Consider the following 18,453-nt stretch of genomic DNA (forward strand, 5'->3'; position numbering starts at 1 on the left):
TTCCCCTTCGTCATTGCAAATAGAAATGCAACAGATTTATGTATATTAATCATGTGGCCTTTTTGTTATTGAATTCAATTATATCTTGTAGCTTTTTGGTAGAATATTTAAGGCTTTCTATATATTAGCATATAATTTACATAGAGCAATAGTGTTATTATCTTTCCTTTTATATATCTTTTCTTGCCTGCTTTATCTGGTATAACTGTCTAAACTATGCTGAACAATAATGATGAGGGTGAATAACTTTGTCTTGTACCAGATAAAGAAAAAAATACTTAGTTGTTTGCTGTTGATGTGACAGTAGTGCAATCCTTGCGCCGGTCCTAGCACTTTAAGCCATGTGCTCTTAACCCATTGCGCTACCACCCGGTCCCCAAGTAGTGCATTAATCCTATATGGCCTTAAATATATTGAGATATGATCTTTATTTTTTGTCTTATTATTATTTATTTTGAATAGAGAGTGAGAGAAGTTGAGAGGAAAGGGGAATTTGAGAGGGGAGGAGAAAGGAAGTAAGATACCTGCAACAATGCTTAACCCCTTATGAAGCTTCCCTCCTACAGGTGGGAACCAAGGGCTTGAACTAAGCTCTTTATGCACTGTAATGGGTGCACTCAACCAGGTGCAGCATCACCTAGTCCCTTGAGATGTGTTTTTTAATATTCCCATGGTATTAAAGTTTTGTCATATATTGTGGCATCTTACTCAGTGCTTTTTTGGTCTAAAGTGAAATGTTCATATTACTTTATATTTATCCTTTTTAATGTGGGATGATCTCACTCACAGGCAGAAGTTGAAAAACAAGATCAGAAGAGAAAACACTAAGCAGAGCTTGGAATGAAGCTGGTATATTGCACTAAAGTAAAAGACTGGCGTGGGTGGGGGTGGGGGGAAGAGTTCAGGTCCTGGAACTCGATGGCAGAGGACCTAGTGGGGGTTGTATTGTTATGTGGGAAACAGGGAAATTGGATGCATGTACCAACTATTGTATTTACTGTTGACTGTAAAACACCCCCCAATAAATAAAAAAGATTTATGGACAAAAAAATACAAAACAGGGAATATATGAAAAGTTCCTAAATCTAGTTGAAACTATATACAAGCCTACAGCTAACATCATATTCAAGGGTGAAAGAGTGAAAGCATTTCCACTTAGATCAGATACTAGACAGGGATGCCCACCACCACTGTTACTATTCAATATGGCATTGTAATTAGGCAATTAGGCAAGAGAAAGAAATTAAAAGGCTACAGACTGGAAGAGAAGAAGTCAAACTGTTATATTTGCAGGTGACATGATAGTGTACATAGAAAATGCTAAATAATCCAGCAGGAAGCTCCTAGAAATTATTAACCAATATACTAAGTTGGCAGGTTATAAAACTAGTATACAAAAATTGCTGACATTCCTTTACATAAACATTAAATCAGAGGAAAAAGAAATTCAGAAATCAATCCTCTTTGTAATAGCAACAAAGAAAATCAAATATTCATTGATAAACCTAACCAAAGAAGTGAAAGATTGTATACTGAAAATTATATTACTATTCAAGGAAATAGAAAAATATACAAAGAAATGGACAGATCTCTTGTTCATGAACTGGAAAAACTAAAATCATCCAAATGACTATTTTACCCAGAGCTATATAGAGATTTAATGCAATCCTCATCAAGGTCCCACCAAATATTAAGTGAATAGAATAAAAGTACAAAAGTTCATAGAGAGTTAGAAAATACCTAGAATCACCAACGTAATCTTGAGAAAAAAGAAAAGACTAGATATGTCACACTCCCAGGACTTAAACTATTTTATAAGGGTAAGTAAAAAACAGATACAGTGACCAGTGGAATAGAATTTAAAGTCCTGAAGTCAGTCTTCACACCTATTGTCATCTGATTTTTGACAGTGAGTGGGGGGTTCAAAATATTAAATGAAGAAAGGAGAATCACTTCAACAAATAGTGTCAGGGACATTGGGATGGGACATGCAGAGGAATGAAAGTAAATTACTTCATCTCACCAAAAACAAAAGTAAACTACAAATGGATAAAGGGTTTGGATATTAAAACAGAAATCATTGAATATTTAGAAGAAAATACTGAAAAATTCTTTTCGTCTAAATTTTATATGAGTCTTCAACAACTCAAATCCATTTACAAGAAAAACAAAAATAAATTAATGAAACTACATGAAATTGAAGTGCTTCTTCACAGCAAAATAAACCACCACCCAAACTGAGACTTTTTAAAATTTTATTTATTATTGGATAGAGACAGAAATTGAGAAGGGAGGGGTGATAGAGACACTTGCAGCTCTACCACTAGTGAAACTTTCCCCCTGAGGGTGGGGACAATGGGTTTGAACCCAGTCCTTGCGCACTGTAATGTGGGTGCTTAGTCAGGTATGCCACCACCTGGCCTCAGTAGAGAGACTTTTTACAGAATGGAGATCTTTTTAGGCCATAATTCTGGGGAAAAGTTAATAACACCATATGCAAAGAGCTCACCAAACTCAGTAATAAAACAACAAACAACTCCATCCAAAATTGGGGAGAAGATATGGACAACATATTAACCAAAGAGATTCAAAGGGCCAACAGACAAAGGAAAAAAAAAAAAGCACAAAGTCCTTGATTATCAGAGAAATGCATTCCTCCTTTTGCAAGAATTTGAGAGCTTCAAGCGTAAATAAAGGGAAAGGGAACACGGTAATATCCTGCTGTCCCACAGTGCAAAAAAAAAAAAAAGTACCCTATATTCTTGGTGTCCTTGACTGATGAATTCTTATTTCTGGAGTCCAGAATCTTTCTTACTACAACAAAGTTTAATAGCAGACTTAGTAATGATACCACAGAAATAAGCAGACAGAAAATAAATCACTTTGCACTACCTATAATTCTGGGTAAGAGATTGACCCTACTTAGGGTTCTTATTAAGTCAAGGAATATCTCTCAGGGAGTAAAAAGCCAGCCTAATAAGAAACCTTATGATCAACACCCTAGGTCAGCTAATGGGAGTAGTCAGTTTCTCCTATTTCCATCTCCAGGATCTGCCTAGACGATTCTTTCACCTTAAGCATTCCATTATTTTGGGTGCACCTTCAGCACCCCACTGTGGTCTTCCATGTATTTTTCTTCCACTAAAAAAAAAAATCCTTGTTCCACTCTGTAATATCTGAGACCTCTACAATGTTCCCCCTAAGATTGATCACCAAGCAGGGTTACGTACAGGTTGTGAATGAGATCACAAGACCCCCAAACCTCATTAGATGCTGAAGGGACAGAGATAGAAAGTGAAGTCTGGGTTTGTGCCTTGGGAATAACTAATTGGTCACTGTTGAGAATGAGAAATGCTGACATAACTTCTGTGTTTTTCTTTCTACAGTATGTGGTAACATTAGTTCCCAGATGTCCATGGTATTCTCTGCCAAGGATTTTTAAGGACTTAATTTCTCAGGTGTTGCTGGACTCCTAATTTGAATGTTGTTACTTTTTCTAGGTAGATGTCCAGATTAAAAATTTTCATGTGTGGTAAGTATACTGAGGTTTTAGTTGGAGGTTCAAAGAACAGATTTATTTATAAGGAAGAGACAGTACAGCTCTGACTTTCATCAAATTTTTGGGAGTAATTTTTGAGGAAGAACCTAGAGGAAATCTCACATTCCTTTCTTAACCATTCTTTATGCCTTAATATTATATTCTTGACCATTCTTTATGCCTTAATTACTATTATGATTCTTTTCAGTACTTTCCTCTGTTTTTGTGTCTCTTACATTGTCCCAAAAATAAATGCTAGGTGGTTTCTGTGCCTTTACTTTTAAGAAACCTGATAAAGAAACCCTTTTAAAAGTCCTTCTAGATAGAGAAGAGGAAGGAATAACTTTTAACGACAGGGTGGATAAACTGTTGCCACAGCAACAACCATTCCTAAACTCTGCTTTCCTTCCTGAATGACTCATCAATAACCACAAAAATATCTTCCTTTTTTTTCTCCCTTCCTACTTTCCTCTCCCCCCCATTTATCTCTCTCCATCTCTCTTTCTCTCATCTTTTTCCTTCTTTGTTTTTGACTTTCCATCTAAACACCAGTAAACAGAAACAAACTTCCAAAGTGTTTTCCCCCCAAATGTTGTATATATGATAATTATCTGGAGACCTGTTATGCCAAGTTCTGTACTCTGGATTAGATCATAGTAATTCAAGATAAATATCACAGAAATAATGTCATTGATGTAGGTTCTTGCTGGATTCAAGGGTTTTCAGTGTAAATTAGTTTTTTTTATTTCTTTATTGGGAAATTAATGTTTTACATTAGACAGTAAATACAATAGTTCATACATGTATAAAATTTCCCAGTTTTCCATATAATAATACATCCCCCACTAGGTCCTCTGTCATCCTTTTTGGACCTGTATTCTGCCCTCGCCTACCCCAGAGTCTTTTACTTTGGTGCAATACGCCAATTCTAGTTCAGGTCAAGTAAATTATTTTAAACACCATCAGTGGTAAGAGAAGTGTTCATGGGGCCAAGAGGTGGAACAACTGGTTAAGCACACACCTTAGAGTGCACAAGGACCCAGTCCTTACCTGTGGGGAAAAAGCTTCAAAAGTGGTGAAGCAGGGCTGCAGGTGTCTCTCCCTCTCTATCTTTCTCCCTCTCTATCTCCCTTCCATCTAGACTTCTTTCTGTCCTATCAAATAAATAAAGTTAAAAAAATTGAGAGGTGTCAAGTACTAGCTTGTAAACTAAGATGGAATTGTATTTCAAGTACTAGCTTGTATCCTAAGATGGGATTTTATTAGTATTGCATATGCAGACCTCCACCTTTGCATTTTTATTGAGCATATGCACATATATCAAAACAGCTATATCAAGTATATATATATTTTTGTTTCCAAGCAGAGTTTTTACTCAGTGCCAGCTGCATGATGCAGAAATACTTATGCCATCTGAGGAAGTCTCAGTACCAACAGAAAGGGGTGAAAGGTAGGAAAAGAGGGCTGGCTTATTTTATGGTGAAAAGATTTACAAATGAGTATGCTTAGATAGAAATTGGGTGAACCACTTTAAGCTTCTAGCCTATGAGAACGTTTGCTCATAAAAAAATTTCAGTTTTCTTGGTCTATATATTTGTTGCATAGTGTTTTTATTTTAAACAAACCTTTGATATTTCATTTCTATAGAAGCAATATTGGTAAATACCTCAAATTGGAAGCAACCAAATGATCAACAATATGTGGTTAAGAAAGTTGTAGTACATATACACAAAGGAATACTACTCAACTGTAAGAAATGATGAAATTTTTTCCTTTGTCATATCTTGGATGGAACATCAAGGCAGCATACTGAGATAAGCCTAAAGGAAAATAAGGGATACTGGATGATCTCACTTATAGGTGGGATTTAAGATGCAAGGAAAGAAAAGGAAAACACAGGGTGAACACTGGACTACGTGTATTGTAAGGTATCCTTTTCTATCCACTGGCCAATTGCACATCCACCTGTGGTTAAGTGAGTTTCTTCAGAAATCTCAGTTGTTATTGGTAAGGTTTCAGATGAGTTTTCATTGCCTTTTCCAACTGATCAGATAAACTGATGCTATACATAAGTGTTATGATAATGATAGAATAATGATTACTCTGAAGTATTAGAATTATCAGAAAAATTGAAGTAACATACCAGATGGTAATACACTAAGGTCCCAGGTTCAATTCTATCACTGCTGTAAGTAAGAGTTGGGTCATATTCTGGTCTCCCTCTATCACTTTGCCTCTCTTTCATGGAAAAGAAAATTTGATGTCCAGCCTTCCCAAATTACTTTATTCTCAATGGGTGATAGTTGATCAAGATTCCAGAAGATCAAATAACCAAAACCCAGAGATAAAATCTAACAATTTAAAAACAGTTCTAGCTGACTCAGATATTATTCCACAAAGCTACAAATGAGTTATTTTTATATCCTAGTGGTACAAGTGATGATAGCAAAAATAAGGAAAAGAGAAATTCATCAGAGTATTTGAATTTAACAAAAATAAGACCAGGTCGAAATAGAACAATATGTTTTTAACAAACATGATAGAGAACAACAAAACTAATATGAAAATTATAAGTTATTAAATATTCAAACAAAGAATGAATTAAAAGAAAAGAATAGAGAACTTAAATACATATGAAAACATAGCATATGGAACATGTTTAATTAGAGATTTAAAAAATGAAAGGAGATGAGATAGAACAAATATTTGGATAGCAGTTCATATTTTTAAGTTCTGTGAATGCAAAGTGGGTTCAATACGATAAAAAACATACCTGCTAATTATTGCAAAACTAGTGAAAATCAGAGACAACTTAAGAAGACTCAAACAGGGCAGGGGTAGATAGCATAATGCAAACAGCTTCTTATGCCTGAGGCTCCAAAGTCTCAGGTTCAATCCCCTATACCACCGAAAGCCAGAGCTGAGCAGTGCTCTCATTAAAAAAAATTTTAAATTAAAATATAATAATAATAAAAATAAATTAAAAATAATAAAATAAGAAGAATCAAACAATAGTAATAAAACTGAAGTTAAATTCTCAATAGAAATAGAAGTTAGAAAAAATATATCTGTAACTGAAAGAAAATAACTGTTAACATATATAAATACATAGAAATAGTTCCTTTAGAAATAAAGATGCAGTCCCCATATAAGGAGTTGAGTGGTAGCGCAGTGGGTTAAGCACAGGTGGCGCAAAGCACAAGGACAGGCATAAGGATCCGGGTTCAACCCTCCACTCCCCACCTGCAGGGTATTCACTTCACAGGCAGTGAAGCAGGTCTGCAGGTGTCTTTCTCTCCCCCTCTCTGCCTTCCCCTCTTCTCTCCATTTCTCTCTATCTTATCCAATAACGATGACATCAACAACAACAACAATAATAAAACAACAAGGGAAACAAAAGGGAATAAATAAATATTTAGGAAAAAAAAGAAAGATGCACTAGAAACTTTATTAATATTGTTCATTTAATTATGATCAACAAGACCGTAGGATAAGAGGGGTACAATTCCCACCACCAGGTTCTGCATCACATTCCTTCCATTGGAAACTGTCCTATTCTTTATCCTTTTGGGAGTATGGATGGACGTAGGATTGTTAGGGAAGCAGAAGGTGGAAGGTCTGGCTTCTGTAATTGCTTCCCTGCTGGACATGGGCATTGGCAGGTCGATTCATACTCCCAGCCTGAGAAGTTTTTTTTTTTTTAAGTTTTTTTAATATTTATTTACTCCCTTCTGTTGGCCTTGTTGTTTTATTGTTGTAGTTATTATTGATGTCATCGTTGTTGGATAGGACAGAGAGAAATGGAGAGAGGAGGGAAAGACAGAGGGGGGAGAGAAAGATAGATACCTGCAGACCTTCTTTACTGCTTGTGAAGCGACTCCCCTCCAAGTGGGGAACCAGGGCCTCTAACCAGAATCCTTACGCCTGTCCTTGCACTTTGTGCCACCTGCACTTAACCCGCTGCCCTATCGCCCAACTTCCCTGATGAGTGTTTTTTTTATATATATATATACTTACTTATTTTCCCTTTTGTTGCCCTTTTTTTTCATTGTTGTTGTTGTCTTTGGATAGGACAGAGAGAAATGGAGAGAGGAGGGGAAGACAGAGAGGGGGAGAGAACGATACACACCTGCAGACCTGCTTCACAGCTTGTAAAGTGATTCTCCTACAGGTGGGGGGTAGCTGATGAGTGTTTTTAAGCAAAAACTGGAAAAATTTATTCCCAAGGTATTCAACTAAAGTAAGCAGGAAAAAATGAAATTCTTCAGGAGGAATAAAAAAAAAGAAAAGAAAGGCCAAGCAGTGGTGGACCTGACTAAGCGCATGCACTACAGTGCACTAGGATCTGGATCCAAGGACCTGATCCCCATCTGCATGGGGAAAGCTTCAAGAGTGGTAAAGTAGAGCTGTTGGTATATTCTTCTTTGTCTCCCTCTCTATCTCCCTCTCCTGTCTCAGTTTCTCTCTGTCTCTATCCAATAATAAACAAATTTAAAACATGTAAAAAATAAAATAGAATGTGGAAATATAGAAGGGAATACAATTATGAGAAAATAATAGGAATATTGACTATGTAAAGATATAGTAGTTTAGTACACCATTAAAAAATGTCCACAATATTAATACATGCTATACATAAGTGTTATGAGAATGATAGAATAATGATTACTCTAAAGAATTAGAATTACCAGAAAAATTGAAGTAACATACCAGATGGTAATACACTAAGTCTCCATATTTAATTTGCTATGGTAGTAAATAAAAGATTAAAATATTGTATAACAGAAAGAATATATGTCATACATTCATTTAAATTAATACATACAAGTACACAAATGCTTCTCTATTAAAAATATAAGATGGTAAATGTATTTGGATAAATATATAAGCCTTGCTTTATATCTATAAATGTAATTATGTTAAGTATGAGTAAGTTTTATTTCTATAGTTTAAATAAGACACTCAAACTAATAGAAAATTAATCAAGTTATAGGCTATTTATAATAAAAGACATAGTTGAGGATAGGAAGTTTGAAAGTAAAATGAAGGGAGAAGGGAAGCTATAGAAAGAGTTAAAAAAAAAAAAGCAAAACTAGCACAATTTCTAAATCAAAGTGTCTGTAAAATGAAGAGAATTACTAGCAGAAAAGGAGCAGAAGGCTATATTTGGTTTGATGACATGGGGAGAAGGGTAAGTAGTCTAAAACATAAAGAAGGTTTTTGGTTAGATATATTGGAAGAGGAGGCCTAGGTAACAGAATCTTAAAAGTGTGATTCCGCTTTCTTGGCAACAGGTCCCAACAGACTTAGAACTTTATTAACTAGGCACCAAAATCCAAGGAAAATAACAATTTGAGCTCATTTGACTAGAGACAGCCACTGGAACAAAATGTTTTCTGAGCCTCTAGGCTAAAGGGAATCGAGTGAGAGATACCACAATTTCCGCAGACATCAACTTGCACAACTCTGGTCATTTGGAAGGAGGCACCCACAGGTAAATAAAGGAAGACATGGTATATATAAACAATGAAATACTATCCAACTATTGAAAAGATGATGGATTTTTTTTCATTTGTAGCAAAATGGGAGGAATTTGAGTCAATTCTGTGCAACTAAAGGAGAAGGGAAAATGTGGATGATTACTCTTTATAGGAAAAAAAGACATAAAGACAGACAAAATAAAAATAAGTCAGTGAATATCAACAAGACAGAATACTCAGAAACAGAGCATGGGGAGTGGGAATAAAGGTAGAAGGTGTCTAATCTGTGGTCACAGTGCTTGTTTATTTTTATCATTTAATATGAGATAGGAAGGGTGCTGTGTACTATGAAATTTTAAAAATCACAAGGCTGGCAATTAACCAGGAAATAACATGTTTTTCCCCAAGGGGAAAGGTCTAAATTCAAGCAGAGACAGAAAAGCAGCTGAGAGCAGTTCAATGGTTTCCACATATGCCCTTAACCTCTCACTTTCTGGGACCTCACACACTTCTGACCATTAGGTGGTAATGGTGGGGGATCCTTTTGGAACAAGAAAATTGCCCAATGTGACCAGGTCATGAGGTGTTAAGCACAGACTCTCATCTCTGAATGGAGAAAGTGTGCAGAAATGCACATCTTATTGTGTGGTTAGTGAAAACATGAGACCAGAGGCCGTGGGCCACGCAGAGATACAGTACATGACAGCTCATCATCTCAGGATAATTTCTTTTAATTTTATTTTTTTATATTTATTTATTTTCCCTTTTGTTGTCCTTGTTGTTGCAGTTATTATTGTTGTTGATGTCATCATTGTTGGATAGGACAGAGAGAAATGGAGAGAGGAGGGGAAGACAGAGAGGGGGAGAGAAAGACACCTGCAGATCTGCTTCAACGCCTGTGAAGCGACTTCCCTGCAGGTGCGGAGCCAGAGGCTCCAACCCGGATCCTTACGCCGGTCTTTGCGCTTTGCGCCATATGCGTTTAACCCGCTGTGCTACCGCCCCACTCCCAGGATAAATAATTTCTAACAATAGTACTTCTTGATTGCCTTATCAGTATTCAGTAGTAACTGTCTTCCACCACCTGCACCTTATTTTCAGTTTTATCAATAGGGTCATGTATAGTCCATCTATTTTTGTTTTCTATTTGTTAAATGAAACCATATGGAAAATCTCTCTAATTGGGGCGTCAGGTGGTAGCAAAGCAGGTTAAGCGTACATGGTGTGAAGCTCAAAGACCAGCGTAAGGATCCTGGTTCAAGCCTCGGCTCCCCACCTGCCATGGGGTCACCTCACAAGCAGGTCTACAGGTGTCTTTCTCTCCCCCTCTCTGTCTTTCCCTCCTCTCTCGATTTCTCTCTGTTCTATCCAACAACAATAACAGCAATGACAGCAAAGACAATAATAACAAAAAGGGCAACAAGAATGTGAAAAAATGGCCTCCAGGAGCAGTGGATTCGTAGTCAGGCACCAAGCCCCAGCAATAACCCTGGAGGCAAATAAATAAATAATTAGAAAGAAAGAAAATTGCTCTAATTGTGTATGTGTGTGTGTGTTTTGCTTTCTTACTTAAAAATACTCAACTAGTGTTAGCACCCTCAAGTTTGGGATGGTTATAATCAAGTAAAAGTTGTTTGCCATGATTTTAACAGGACAAAATAATAATAATAAAACCTCCACAGGCTCCAGAAGGAAATTTCACTCCAGGGAAATTCCTGCAAAGAATTGAAAACAGGGACTCAAATGGACACCTGTACACCTGTGTTCTGGCATCATCATTCAGATGTGAGAAGGAATGAGAGGTCAAGAGATGTTGAGACCTTCCTGTGCATGAGGTCCTGGGTTCAGTCCCCAGAACTACATGGAAACACTGTAGGACACACTGATGATGGAATGGTGTAGTGTCCTCTTTCTCTCAATAAAAAAATGAAGAAATTGAGGTGCTACATGAAAATATATCCAAGTCCTACCAAGAGTTTATAAATCATAATTTTAGCGTATATTCAAATCATATACTGTAACTTTTAATCTTTTAAGTATATAGTACCCCGCTGTGTTTTTTCTTAATCCGTTGCTTTTTCTTACTTTATTGAATTGTCTTATATTTCTGTATAGTGATAAGTAGTTTAGTTGAATTTATTTATTTCTTATCAAGTATTTTTATGACAAAAATAACATATCATGCAAACACCAAAATAACCCAAGTTTTTCTTCATAAATAGAAACTTTCCTTCTATAACACCAATTCCTATTATCTACTTCCCCAGTTGCAGAATCTATATTCTACCTCTTTCTGTGAATTTGACTGTGTTAAGTCCTCATATAAGTGAAACTATTATTTTTTCACTTCACTTTGTTCATGCTTTTTCATATAGCCCTGTATCTTCAAAGTTCATGTCAAATAAATAAGTGAAAATTCAACACATTAAAAAATGCCCCTTGACTGCTTCCATAGCATTTCATAACAATGAATATCTATATTGTTGGACTACTTTACAGCATTGTTATTGTTTCTCCTTTTTTAAGTTTTTTCCCCATAATTTACAGTGTTTATTTATTTGACAGAAACAGAGAAAAATCATGAGGGAAGAGGGAGATAGTGAGGAAGAGAGACAGAGAGACACCTACAACACTGCCTTCCTTACCTCTCTTGAGGCTTTCCCCCTGCAGATAGGGATCAGGGATTTGAGCATGTGCAGTCAAGTGGGTGTGCCACTCCATAGCCTGTTTCTTCTTTTTAAAACAAACCTGGAATCACCAATCTTCATTTTGCTATTTTCTCACAAGTTGTTATTATTATTAAAATATACGCATTTAGTTTTTTTTATTTTGTGTGAAATTGGGGCTTTATGTATGCAAAGGATGTGCTTTACCAACTGAGCTATCTCTGTAATATCCAACAATAAACTTTGTAAAGAACCTTTAAATATGAAATCTGAGTTTGAACATCTATGATAGAACCCTTCAATATAATCCCAGTGCATGTAGAATACACATTAACTCTTTACAAAGCCTTATGAATTGAGACCCCTGCCTTCCTCTCCAACAATATCCTGTAGGCCCAACCCTTCACTAAACTCCAGTTCTGGTGTCTTTTTAGTTTCTGGAACATGGTATGACTTTTTTTGCTTCAGAGATTTCCTGTGGTTCTTCCCTCTATCCTTAGTTTAAATGTCACATCCTTGGAGAAGCCCCTGACTAGCCTGTTTGCAGATCACGTGACACTCACCTGTCAAAACATACAACTCTTATATGAAAATGTCTTTGTTACTGGTTAAATTGTCTTTTATGTATCCCTTATAGAACTAGACAGTCCATGAGAATGGAAATATAGTCTGCTGATGTTATTTTTCTGACATTGTTAGTATGGTGGATTTGTAAATATTTCTTAGCATGGTGTGCTTGGAATAGATAACAATTTGTTCATTTTTCACAGTTATATTAGCTCATAACTCCTAATTCTGCATGAAGATTAAAGTACAAAGAGACTACATCTAATGTCTAGCTGTCACCCAGTGTATGTGGCAGCTTTTTGATTTTGTTTAGAGAAAAACTAGATCAGATAATGGGAGAGAACTTCATCTAGAAGACTGTGCATGTAAGGTACACCAAAAATCTTTTAGAAATGTCTGCACCCAGAATCACTTCTTTGACCTTCACCTCCATCAAAAGGTCAGATTCTCACTTTCAACAGACAATTTACCTGGGACTAGGTGCTTGTTGGTCACTGGGCTGAATGGGACAGAGAAAAATGGCCCAGTACTTGTAATTGTCACCATTTGCTGTGTCTTTGGTGAGCTCTAGCAAGTACTTTATCTCCTTATTTTGTACTACCCTATTGCTGTAGTCCCATGTATAAGCACCTCACTCAGATGTCACCTGGCGACAGTGAAGGAGTCTTTAGTGTTGTGGTGTCTTTCAGAGGGATAGCAGGGATACCTCTGTCTCTCTATCTCTGTGTCTATCTAAAACAGTTATCTTGGAGACACAAAGACATGACTACAGTGGAAAAGATATTATTTCAGCCTTTTTGAGAGCTTAACATTATTAAGCAACATAAACATTTACCACAACTTCTTTATACACTCATCCATTGCTGGAACTTAGGATTTTTCAAAGCAAATAAGCAGTTGGAGTTAACAGGACTACATACAAGTAGAGATGAGACAATTTCATGTCCAGTCTGATCCCACTGTCACTACTGGCTTTATTTATTCAACATGAGTGTTGACATTCTCCATAAATCCTGAAGATAAAGTTTCAGCTTAGCACTTGCAAGCATAGGGAAGCTTAAGGGGCTGGGGAGACGGGCCGGGTGCAGCAAACAGAGCAAGGGGTCTGTGTGATGACAGCACAGTCAGCTTTGAACCCCTCAAAATCTGGCACACAGTGTGGTCTGGTCAGTGTCTTATTAACCTCAGTGGAGGTTTGAGTCATAACACATCTGTCAGCTCCCTCAAGGTCAGCTCCTGGAATTCATGAGAGCTTGTTTGGAGGTTCTAGCAGGGGAGCCAATATCACTCTGATACCAAAAGCAGACAGGGACACAACCAAAAAAGAAAACTACAGACCACTATCTCTGATGAACATAGATGCGAAAATATTGAACAAAATTCTAGCCAACCGGATGCAGCAGTATATTAAAGAGACTGTTCATCATGACCAAGTGGGGTTTATCTTAAGGAAGCAAGGTTGGTTTAATATAGGCAAATCAATCAACGGGATCCACCACATCAATAAAAGCAAGACCAAAAACCACATGGTTATATCAATAGATGCAGAGAAAGCCTTTGACAAAATATAACATCCCTTTATGATCAAAACACTACTAAAATCGAGAATAGATGGAAATTTCCTGAAGTTAGTGGAGTCTATATATAGCATACCTACAACCAACATAATACTCAATGATGAAAAACTGGAAGCATTTCCCCTCAAATCAGGTACTAGACAGGGTTGCCCACTATCACCATTATTACTCAACATAGTGTTGGAAGTTCTTGCCATAGCAATCAGACAGGGGCAAGGAATTAAAGGGATACAGATTGAAAGAGAAGTCAACCTCTCCCTATTTGTAGATAACATGATAGTATACACAGAAGAACCTAAGGAATCAATCAAGAAGCTTTTGGAAATCATCAGGCAATACAGTAAGGTATCAGGCTACAAAATTAACAGTCAGTGGTATTCCTCTATGCAAACACTTAAGTTAGAAGAAGTTGAAATCCAGAAATCAATTCCTTTTACTATAGCAACAAAAACAATAAAATATCTAGGAATAAACATAAGCAAAGAAGTGAAAGACTTGTATACTGAAAACTATGAGTCACTACCCAGGAAATTGAAAAAGACACAAAGAAGTGGAAACATATTCCATGTTCCTGGGTTGGGAGAATTAACATCATCAAAATGAATATACTACCCAGAGACATATACAGATTTAATGCTATCCCCATCAAGATCCCAAGCACATTTTTAGGAGAATAGAAAAAATGCTACAGATGTTTATCTGGAACCAGAAAAGACCTAGAATTGCCAAAACAATCTTGAGAAGAAAGAACAGAACTGGAGACATCACACTCCCAGATCTCAAACTGTATTATAGGACTATTGTAACCAAAACTGCTTGGTACTCGAAAATGAATAGACACACTGGCCAGTGGAATAGAACTGAGAGCTTGGAAATAAGCCCCCACACCTATGGACATCTAATCTTTGACAAAGGTGCCCAGACTATTAAATGGGGAAAGTAAAGTCTTTTCAACAAATGGTGTTGGAAAAAATGGATTGAAACGTGGAGAAGAATGAAACTAAACCACTATATTTCACCAAATACAAAACTAAATTCCAGGTGCATCAAGGACCTGGATGTTAGACCAGAAACTATCAGATAGTTAGAGGAAAATATTGGCAGAACTCTTTTCTACATAAATTTTAAAGACACCTTCAATGAAATGAATCCAATTACAAAGAAGACTAAGGCAAACATAAACCTATGGGAGTACATTAAATTAAAAAGTTTCTGCACAGCAAAAGAAACTACTACCCAAACCAAGAGACCCCTCACAGAATGGGAGAAGATCTTTACATGCCATACATCAGACAAGAGGCTAATAACCAAAATATATAAAGAGCTCACAAAACTCAACAACAAGAAAACAAATAACCCCATCCAAAAATGGGGGGAGGACATGCACAGAATATTCATCACAGAAGAGATCCAAAAGACTAAGAAACACATGAAAAATGTTCCAAGTCTTTGACTGTCAGAGAAATGCAAAGAAAGAAAACAATGAGATAACACTTCACTCCTGTGAGAATGTCATACATCAGAAAAGTTAACAGCAGCAAATGCTGGAGAAGTTGTAGTGTCAAAGGAACCCTCCTGCACTGCTGGTGGGAATGTAAATTGGTCCAACCTCCGTGGAGAACAGTCTGGAGAACTCTCAGAAGGCTAGAAATGGACCTACCCTATGATCCTGCAATTCCTCTCCTGGGGATATATGCTAAGGAACCCAACACACCCATCCAAAAAGATCTATGTACACATATGTTCTTGGCAGCACAATTTGTAATAGCCAAAACCTAGAATCAACCCAGGTGTCCAACAACAGATGAGTGGCTGAGCAATTTGTGGTATATGTATACAATGGAATACTACTCAGCTATAAAAAACGGTGACTTTACCGTTTTCAGCGGATCTTGGATGGACCTAGAAAAATTCATGTTAAGTGAATCAGAAGGATGAATATGGGATGATCTCACTCTCAAGTAGAAGTTGGGAAACAAGATAAGAAGAGAAAACACAAGTAGAACCTGAACTGGAATTGGCATATTGCACCAAAGTAAAAGATTCTGGGGTGGGTGGGCTTGGGGGGAGAATATAGGTCCAAAAAGGATGACAGAGGACTTAGTGGGGGTTGTATTGTTATATGGAAAGCTGGGAAATGTTATGCATGTACAAACTATTGTATTTACTGTTTAATGTAAAACATTAATTCCCCAATAAAGAAATTAAAATAAATAAATAAAATAAAATAAAAAGGATATTTCCTTGAGCATCATTAAGGAAATTTCAAACCATATATTGGTGAAATTCTTTCCTCTTAATCCAGAGTTAGAAAATCAGCATCCATCTCAAAGTTCCTTCCAAAGTATTTTCTGGTCTCTTAAACACCTTATGACACTGACTGACATGGCAAGTCGTGGCTCTTCTTGTATTTGCCAGTTGGCCTTCCAGAAGGCTTAATATTAGAAATGAGCTAAGTATGGTGTCAGTTTGTAAAGCATATGTCAGATTCAAACGGAGTCAAATTCTACACCCTAGAAAAAAAATTTTGAAATCAATCAGTGTTATTAGTTTTCATTTTTCATGACTGAATAATATTTTATTTTAAAATAGGTCATCACTATTATGTAAAATACATTTGTCCATTATTAATAAATCACTTATAGATATTTGTGTATAGCAGTGGACATTTTTATTGTTCAAAGATATATATATATATATATATATATATATATATATATATATATATCTTTTCTGAGTAATATGATAAATATGTTCTCATTTTATTAGAAAATAAGAACCTACTTTCCAAGTTATTAAATTATTTAACACAATTAACTGCAATTTGTTAGACTTTCTGTTTCTTCTACTTCTTTTTTTTTTTTTTGCCTAACCCTAGTTTACATTATTTTTTAAATTTTGGCCATTTTAGTAGGTGTATAGCTTGTTTTATTTTCTAAATGTATGAGTTCTTAATTCTGTATAATAAATCAAACTTTAGACTTTATTAGACTAATCATTAGAAAGTGAAAGTAAAAAATTTTTTTGGAGACTGCCTGTTTTTTTACAGGAGAATTAAGTGTATACACATAAGTTCATACATAGTTCCCTTAAATACCATGTTATACAAAATATTAAGTATTGGAGACCGATACAGAATAGGTCCTATTTTTAGTGTTATTCTATTGTATGCTTTAAAAGTAATTAAGGAGGTAGATCTCATTGATGTTCTGACTGTATAAAGGAAATCCAACAACAAAAGTAGCTGGAAGAAACTTTTGGCAGTGATAGAATGATAAGATTATAACATTAGTAGTGATGACTTTTCACAGATAAATAATTGTCCTTAAGTATATACTTTTTATTTATTTATGGGGGATTAATGGTTTACAGTCAACAGTAAAATTCAATAGTTTTTACATAACATTTCCCAGTTTTCTATATAACAATACAACCCCCACTAGGTCCTCCTCTGCCATCTTGTTCCTCTCCACCCCAGAGTCTTATACTTTGGTGCAATACACCAACTCCAGTCCAAGTCCTGCTTAGTGTTTTTCCTTCTGATCTTGTTTTTCAACTTCTATGAGTGAGATCATCCATCCTTCTGTTTCTGACTCATCTCGTTTAGCATGATTCCTCCAAGCTCCATCCAAGATGGGGTGAAAAAGGTGAAATCACTAAAGCATGTTGTTTCATACAATACATCTATAGTTTTGTATACCAATGATACTTCAATAAGTGGCTACAGTTATTACTGTAACTCTCTTTCGTGGATAAATTAGATAAAAAGATTAGTCTTAATGCATACTTTGTGCCACTAGACTCTAGGATATTGATTTTCATTGTGTACTGTCAGGCTGTGCCACGGAGAAGAGAGAGAGGAGGTCCGGAGCAAGTGGAGTACACAAATCTTTATTATTGGATCAGGAGGGGGTGGCTCAGGCCAGAGCGACCATGCAAGAGAGAGAGAACAAGGGGGGGAAGTCGGAGGGCTTTTATTGGGCAACAACCAGGGGTTACGTGTCGGGACAGGATTGGTTGAAAAGGGCACTGCTAGGATATCGCAGGGAGTGCTAAAACCTGGGGGCATAGAATGCATCTGAATAATTCCTCAACATCATCTCCTCCTTTTCCTTTATTTCTAAATGGACACAGTAAGGAAATATGGAATGGAGCAGGCTTAAATGTTTTTAATGAATGCCGTGCTCAGGTGGGAAGATGTAGGACATTTCTGTGGAGGAGGGAAGGCTTAAATGGCCACCAACCTTGTGATATTTATGTGTCCCCCCTGTGCTCAACCCCTCTTTAGAGAGAGAGACTTACCTGGAGGGACTCATCTTATAGGTTAAGTACTGCCTGCTCAACCATTTCCTCACAATATCTCTACATCTTTTTCTATCTTTCTATCTAGTCATTGCATAAGATGGTTCAAAGTCTGTAAAAGACTATCTATGACAGAGGAATAGTAGTGTAGGGGTGAGCAGGAACCTTTTGGGCATAAACCTAAATGATATAACAAAACAGGAAGGGACAAGTAGGGGAGTAGTAAAAGCCAGTGTGATGTCAAGGGAAGGATTGGTGCGTAAAGGAACGTTCCCTGTTTGGGGGGGGCAAGGGTACATAATGAGAGGGAGGTGGGAGGGCAT

The 18,453-nt window shown here is 36.5% G+C and overlaps 1 long non-coding RNA gene across 1 annotated transcript; it reads left to right on the forward strand.

Annotated features, from left to right (window-relative positions):
* Window positions 1–8,875: 8,875 nt before the first annotated feature.
* Window positions 8,876–10,957, forward strand: LOC132541947 (uncharacterized). The gene is made up of 2 exons (XR_009553057.1): window positions 8,876–9,032; window positions 10,701–10,957. It is a non-coding gene; the product is annotated as an uncharacterized LOC132541947 (long non-coding RNA).
* The last annotated feature ends 7,496 nt before the right edge of the window (window positions 10,958–18,453 follow it).

Source organism: Erinaceus europaeus, chromosome 1, assembly GCF_950295315.1.
Source record: "Erinaceus europaeus chromosome 1, mEriEur2.1, whole genome shotgun sequence".
NCBI classification, from domain to species: Eukaryota; Metazoa; Chordata; class Mammalia; order Eulipotyphla; family Erinaceidae; genus Erinaceus; species Erinaceus europaeus.